This window comes from Stylophora pistillata, chromosome 6, assembly GCF_964205215.1.
Source record: "Stylophora pistillata chromosome 6, jaStyPist1.2, whole genome shotgun sequence".
Lineage (NCBI taxonomy): Eukaryota > Metazoa > Cnidaria > Anthozoa > Scleractinia > Pocilloporidae > Stylophora > Stylophora pistillata.
Genome location: NC_142524.1, coordinates 24,296,678 through 24,304,650, shown reverse-complemented (window position 1 = coordinate 24,304,650; position 7,973 = coordinate 24,296,678). Strand labels below are relative to the sequence as shown.

Here is a 7,973-nt window from a genome sequence, read left to right as displayed (position 1 = left end):
CGGACTGTTGTTCGGGAGATCGTGAGTTCAAATCCGGCCGGACCAACACTCGGGGTCATTAATTAACTGAGAAGAAAGTGCTGCCTTTGTAATAATATCTGCAAATGGTTAGACTTTCTAGTCTTTTCGGATAGGGACGTTAAATGGAGGTCCCGTCTCCTGCAGGGTTGGGATAGGAGACGTTAATTTCCCACACACGAGATTACTGTGTGATGGATGTCCTCCCTGGGGTGGGATAGGTGGGTAAAAAGGGGGTCAGGTGTCAATTGGAACGAAAGTTCTGTTCCTTTCTTCTGCCATTCCTGTGGCGAATGAATTAAACTTAAACAAATTAAAGTACGATGGATAAATGATGTGCTTTTTACAATCAATGCAGTAGATGTTTAAAAACATCAATGCATTGATTGTAAAGAGCACAATTAATTAAAATTCAGAGGTAATAAATATAGAGGCTACAGTAAAGAGAGTCATGTGCAATGTTTGATTAGCTGCATGTTCCATAAATCTCAAATTGTGTTGGTTTTTCACCCTTTCACTCCCAAGACATGTTCAGAAATTCTCCTTACTGTCTAATGTACAATTTTTATGATATTGGTTTGGAGAATTTGGTACTGGATCAATTAATAATTCCCTATTTGATATTTCCTCTATTCTCGTCACATATCTGCTTGATTTTGTATTGATATTGTAAGGAGAAATTCTGTCTTGGTCACTCAGAGGAGTTAAAGAATTAAATCCGGCTGGGCCTGGTTTTTACACAGGTGCTGCAATAAATGTTTATGAAAAACTACTCTAGACATAGCATGGAATTGCTTTGGCCAACATTTAACTTAGTATGGGTCATAACTGAGAAGAGTCTTTACTTTAAAGACAATAATCATCTTGTTCTAACTGAACTGTCTCGCATGTTTCGCATGTTGATTTATACTTAAATGATTCAAAGCGGATGATATCTCTTTTATTTAGCCTTGCAAAGCAAGCCTCGAATGGACCTTTATTTTTCATGTCTCGAGTTTCCAAGGACTCAACTGGAATAACTGAATTCTCTCTCCACACACTCTGCTCGGCATCAAATTTTTCAATGGACAGTACTCTTGATTTAGGATTACCACGAGATCTGAAGCCACCTAACACATACAGATCTCCTTTGTAAGTCACCATGCTAGCATAAGCACCAGGATTTAACAGGCTAGGCATCAGTTGCCATTCATTAGTCGTAGGATCGTAAACTTCGCAAGTCTTGAGTGCTTCTGCCCCATGACACCCACCAGCCACATAAACCTTGCCATTCAAAGCATTCCCACAAGCTGCACTCCTTGCCTCATTAACTGGTCTGACTTCCTCCCACGCCCCCTTATGAGGGTGAAATCTGTCAGTTGTTGCTAAGACCTCTCCCCTTTTAAAACCATCGATGACATACAGGTACTGATCATCAGCAACAATGCAAGCATTTGGGCGAAAAGTAGACGGGCCCCTCAGTTCATCACAGTAGTTGTTCTCTGGATCATATCTGTGCAAACACTTGCTGTAGGAAAATGAAGATTTTTCAAAGATTGCATACAAGTAACTTTTTAAAACCACGGTAGAGGTGAAGCTGTGGGTAACCTGATATCCACTCCAGAAGTTGTGCACAGGTGCATAGCATTCCAATAATTTTAAATTGCTCTTTGTTTCGCAGCCAATGTAAATCCTACTCCTGCACTGGGTTGGATTCTGTTCATGATTGTGCCTAAAATTCATGTCTGCTAGTTTGTACCATACCTCACGATCTGGAAAATAACACAAAGCTGTGACACCTCCACAAACAAAGATAACATCTGTGTGTGTGTCTACTTGTAGGCATTTTCTAGGTTTTGGAAGATTACATCCATTATTTTCACATGGCATTGATCTGATGGTTTCCACCAGAAACGTCACACAGATTTCAGTATTCTTAGCTAGGAGATCTTCTTTAATTAGTTCTAGAAGACATTCACGAGATATAGAGTTGAGGCGCATTTGAGATAGTAACTCCAGAAAATAATCCTCTCTTTCACTTCTGTCTTGATTGATCCGCCTTACAATTCCATTAAAGACGTCTTTCTCACCAATTCCATTAAAGATGTCTTTCAGCACTAACGAAACTTAACCACTTCATTCATGTTGAGGCTTAGAAAATCATCCGTTTCCATAACAGCAGTAAAGTTTGAGTTAACCACTTCACAAGCTTTTTCCATCAACTCGGCACAGCGGTACTTTTCAGAAAAATAGTGACTAAAAATGCAGTTTTCAGTTGTCAAGTTTTCGCTCAAAAACCTACCGACCACGGTTTTAAAGCTTGGTAGATAAAGATAATCCGCAGATACCATCAAATTGTAAGCAGTGTCTTCGGTGGCCGTGGCATTTCCAGTGTAAACGTACTGTAAGACTTCTTGCATGACTGCCTCAGTTGCTTCCTCGAGTTCTGTTTTGATACGATGTTCTTTGGTTTCCCTCATGTCGCTTTGAAGGAGTGAATAGAAGAATGGGCTCGCTGCAGCAAGAACGCATTTGTGAGCTTTGAAGTCCTGGGAAATAATAGCGACTGTCACATCGCAAAAACTTTCTTCTCTTCTCAAATCATCCAGACGCTTGCAAAGTTGTTGGCGATATTTAAAAGGATCTTCTGACCACGGCTTACCTGCTTCGGTGGTAGATGTAGATGTAGATTTATTTATACTCAAAATTTATGGAGCTTGTCAGGCACCTCGCTTAGATAGCTAATGAATCGAGTAGAAAATAAATGAAATATAATACTAAAAATTTTACAATAAAAATTCAGAGAAAATAAGTAAATATAAGGTTAACTAATTCATTAATTAATTAATCAACCAGTTAATAACATTATTAAATACACTAATATAGCTATATACATGCTACTGAAAAGATAGGCTACTAAAACTACATCCAGAGTAAAAATTACATTAAGTCTAAGAGCTACAAAGGGTACAATTACATACGTCAAAAGTAATTTTCCTGATGCGTGTTACAAACTCTTTTAGTGTTCGTGAAGTTCTTAAGTCATTATTTAAAGAGTTCCAGATTTTTGGACCAAAGTACCTGAAAGTATTTAGCCCATGCTTAGTAGTGTTGACTCTGGGTTGTACAAGAATCAGTTCGCCACGTAGGTTATGTGAGTTGTTTCTAAGCGTCAGCAGAGTACGAAGTGGATTTGAAGTTGTCCCGTGAATAACTTTATAAATAAGAATGCACATATCCTGGACTCTTCTGTTGTGCAATGTGGGCATATTTACTGTTTCAAGTAGAGTACTATAGGTACTGGTGCTGTTGTTAACGACTGATCTTAAAGCGCGCTCGTTGAGTTTTTCAAGTTTAGCCAATGTTGTTTTTCCACAGTGCATCCACACTGTGGAACAATAGGTAAAGTGAGGAAGAATGTAAGCCTTATATAGTGTAAGCTTGGTTTGAAAGCTAAGAAGTTTTCTAAACCGGCATATGATTGCAATTTGCTTGCTAATCTTCTTGCATAGTGAAGCTACGTGATTGTTGAAATTCAGCCGGTCATCTATAAGCACGCCCAAGAGTTTGGAGGTGGTAGAGGGTTGTATAGATGTTCCATCAATCATGAAGCTGATTTTGTCTTTCTTTGCTTGGTTACGTTGGAGGTTTGATTTTGTGAAGACCAAGGATTCACATTTCTTAGCATTTAGAAGTAGGCCGTTGCCCTTGATCCAGCTTGAAACTACAGCTAGTTCAGAATTTAGGATCCTCTGTACAATTCTCGCGTTTGCGTTACTACATTAAAGTTGTTTGTCGTCTGCATAAGCGGATAGTTTGGCTTTTTTAATGTTGTAGAACAAGTCGTTTATAAAAATGTTGAATAGCTGCGGGCCTAATGCAGACCCTTGTGGAACACCTGACCTTATCTTTTCGGTGCGTGAACGAATGACATTTAGCCTAACACATTGTGTTCTGTTTTTCAGATAGTTTGCCAGTAGCTCTAGGCTTTCTAGGCTGACACCGTACGCTGCAAGCTTTTCAAGTAGTAGATTTTGAGGGAGGCGATCAAAGGCTTTGCTGAGGTCGATTAATGTCGTTCCAACAATGTTGTTTGAATCTAGTTCAGTTTTCCAGTCTTCAGTCAGTCTCAGCAAGGTAGTACAGCAGCTGTGGTTCTTTCGGTAGGCAGTTAGGGTGGCTGGGAAGATAGTTTCAAAGTAAGAGGTTAACTGAGGACATAAACTTTTTTCAAACACTTTGCTAATTACAGGCAGAATAGTGACTGGTCGATACGGTTTGTTTTGTCTATTGCATCACCATTTTTGAAGGACGGTAAAACTTCCCCATATTTCCAGGTGCTGGGTATCTCCTTTCTCATAATCAGTTGGCTGATCAGAGAACAGATCGGGTGGCTGAGACTGGGATAACCTTCTTTCAAAGCCCTAGGAGGTATTAAATCACACCCGGTAGCTTTTCTGATGTTAAGTGACTTTAACAAGTCCGCTATCATGGATTTGGTTACTGAGGTGAAGTTAAAGACAACAGTAGAAGAAACGTTGTTCACGATGGTGGAAATACTGGGGTGATTTTTCGGATCAGGCGAGGCCAGTGCGCTTATGCTGAGAAAATGATCATTAAGGATATCTGCAATCTGATTTTGGTCTTGGATGATGATGTTTTCGCTATCCACTAACTGAATAGACTCAGACATCTGACTTTTCCTGGAGAACAAGAATGGTTTAAAGACGCTCCAAAATTCCGAAGGATTTCCGGTAGATGCACTGCATTGCTTGGCAAAGTATTTCTTAATGGCCCTTCTTCTCAGGTTTACGACACGATTTCTTTGTTGACGATATTTTTCCCAATCGCTTGGTTCCTTGGTAGTGTAATATGTTCGTCTGAATTTATTCCTACATCGAATAGCGGCCATCACTTCAGAATTAAAGTAGGGTGGCTTAGGTTTAACTGATTTCCTCTGTTCAAGGGGAACATGATCGTCAAGTACGTCTGTTAGAAGTTTTTCCCATGCCCAGTATACGTCATCGTTGTCTTCAAAGGTGTTTGCAACATGGAAAGGTATAAAGGCAAGCTCTTCGTTGTATCTTTCCGCATCGAAATTCTTGAAGTTCCTTCTGATAGTAATCTTGGGGGCCCGTTTGGGATACGCAGCTCTTGTTATTGCGTACACCAAATGATGATCGCTTATATCTGGATTAAAGGCACCCGCACGTAAGAATTTATTTCTTTTTGATGTCAAAATCACATCGATTGGAGTTTCGGAGTTGGCTGTAATTCTGGTTGGTGTGTCAATCAGACATTTCAAATTGTAAACATCGCACAGGTTTAGTAGATGCCTTCCTAATTTTGGCTCTTTGTCGGGTTCTAGGATGTTACAGTTCAAGTCTCCAAGTAGTGTGTAATCATCGGAGAGCCTGTTGATCGATTACAGTAGTCGTTCCAGTTCGAGTGTCCAAATTTCTTTGGTTATGTTTGGCGGTCTATAAAGACCGCACAGAACAAATCTTGGCGAGTTCTTTCGGGTTCTGACCTCAATAGTAATTGATTCTAGACCAACTGTTTTGACGTTTTCAACGCGTTTTGTTAAAAGGTCGGATCTTGCATAAATTATAAGACCGCCAACGAAGTTTGTTCTATCCTGTCGATATAGTTTGTAGCCCTTCACGTAAAACTGGCAGTCTGGATAGGTGTCATCGATTTTGGTCTCTGAAAGAACGAAAATGTGTAATAAATTGTTTGTTAGCATGTTCTTAATCTCAAAGAGCTTGAATCCACCGATGCTGTTTATGTTTAAGTGTCCCAACTTCAGATTATTTGCATATCTTTTAAGCATGTTTAATTCCGAAACTTTTGCGACGTCTTCACTTGTCTGAAGTGAGATGTCGGTTGACTCTTCGAAGAAGGAATCGGAGAATTGGAAAGGCTGTAGGCAAGTCCAGCACGTCCAGTGGGGAACTGTCAAGCTTTTACATTTCAGGCCCGCACATTTCCAATGTACATTTCTACAGCACTAGTTACAGTTGAGCGGTTTCGTATTTGCTCTTATGGTCTTGCTGCAGACGAGACACTTTTTTATGTCTTTGGTTGAAACGGGGTCAGGATTAGGACAGACTCCACAAAGAAGTAACGTGACGGGATTAAAGGTGAATAAACTGTTGGAGTGGTAGTGTACGCGACGAGAGTAGAATTTCCTTTTGACAATAAGCTCTGATGTAATTCCACGTGGTGGGAAGAAGTGAGATGAATCAGCTCGAAATTTCTGCTTGAGCGAACAAATCGTCTGAGAAACTTTGCTGTATCCTTTGCAGCCTATGTTAGGAGAAAGATCATCTATTTCTCGCCATCGCTGAGTCCAGAAGAGGTGTATAAATATGATTAAAAACAAAAAACAGAGCTCGTAAAAATACATCCGCCATTATGCAAATTAAGAAAGTGTTGGTGTTGAAAGTCTGCGGAAATAGATCATCTCTGAGTGCTGTCAAGTTCTTAGTGTTTTCTTCCGTGACCAAAATGTCGCCGGTGTAAATGTACGTTAACAGGTCTTCCATGATAGAAGGAGTTACTCCATCAAGGTTTACTTTAATGAAGTTCCTTTCCCGGTCCCCCGTGCGTCGCGTCAAATATTTAGCAAAAAAAGGGCTCACAGCTAGAACACACTTGTGAGCTTTGAACTCTCGTGAGTTGAAAACGATCGTCACGTCACAAAAATTGTCGTTTCTTCTTAGCAGATCGAGTTGCTTGAGGAGTTCTGGCTGGTAATGCGATGGCAACGACTGAGTTATAGCCTCCATGTTGGATTTGTTATCTGCATTTGTTTTAAAAGACCTTGGAGCTAGTCAACCTCTGCCTCACCCAACATGCTTTGAGAGTGGGAGCAGAAAAAGATTTCAGAGGTGTGAAACGGACGGGTAATTACATCGCCTATATCTCGCGGTCTTATCTAATATGAGAAAACCTCCTATACTTTTTTTCATCAATTATGAAATGTGAACAGGTACATAATGCAGGAATGCGTCATCAACTCAAAGAAACACAGGACCTCGAGCTTGCCAGTTTTCAGCAGAGTGGAACTGGGGCACCCTTGCAATTGTGGCTAATATAACCAATTCTCTTGAAGATTGGAAGAAACTCGGTATGAGTGATCAAGAAAAGGCAAGGAATTACGACGAGGCCTATTGTTTCGTTCTAGTAATGAATTTAAAAGAACTTCGTCAAAATAATCCGTATTGCACAAGCATGTAAATAATTTCCTAACTCCAGCGTTACCAAATCGAAGGGCGGAAGGTCAACCTAGGGTGAGAAAAGAGGTGATCATCGGGAGAAAGCCAGCTGACGTTATATGAAACCTTGTTTACAGGAATACACCATCGTAGGCTAACCCGAAAGTCTTTATTCCATCATAAGATAAAACTACATATCTTATGTTAGTCTCCATTTTTGTTTGTTTGAGGCATATAACATATAAAGCGCTTGTTTGTTTTGAAAGACCAAAGTATAACACCACTTTGAAACTATTTACCCCAAAAGACAACCAATATTGCCATGGCTACAAGAAAACAGGTCCAATACACCACTTTCATAAATGGCTGCCGGATTGATATTCTTTTGTTTAAATTCAAATTAGCCTCACTAGCCTCGCTTGAGATAATACATTCTTTTGAATTTTGAACTGGAGAACGAGGCCAGAAAGGCTAATTTAAATTTAAACAAAAGAATATCAATCAGGCAGCCATTTATGAAAGTAGTCAATTATAATTAACTTTCGTGTGTTACTCTTTCCCAAGTCATCCAGGACCTCAAGGACAGCGTGGTCCCGCAGGGCCTCCTGGGAAGAGAGGAAGGAAGGGAGCAGGTGGTCACCCTGGTCCTCCGGGAAAAAGAGGCGGTAGGGGACCTTCACTGAGGTCCACCTGGACTTAGAGGTCCCTCCGGGAAATCAGGACGAAATGAGAAGCACCGGCAGTTTGGTAAAGATC

The 7,973-nt window shown here is 40.3% G+C and overlaps 1 pseudogene; it reads right to left on the bottom strand.

Annotated features, from left to right (window-relative positions):
* Positions 1 to 474: 474 nt before the first annotated feature.
* LOC148728915 (uncharacterized) lies at positions 475 to 6,788 on the bottom strand (annotated as a pseudogene).
* Between the last annotated feature and the right edge of the window lie 1,185 nt (positions 6,789 to 7,973).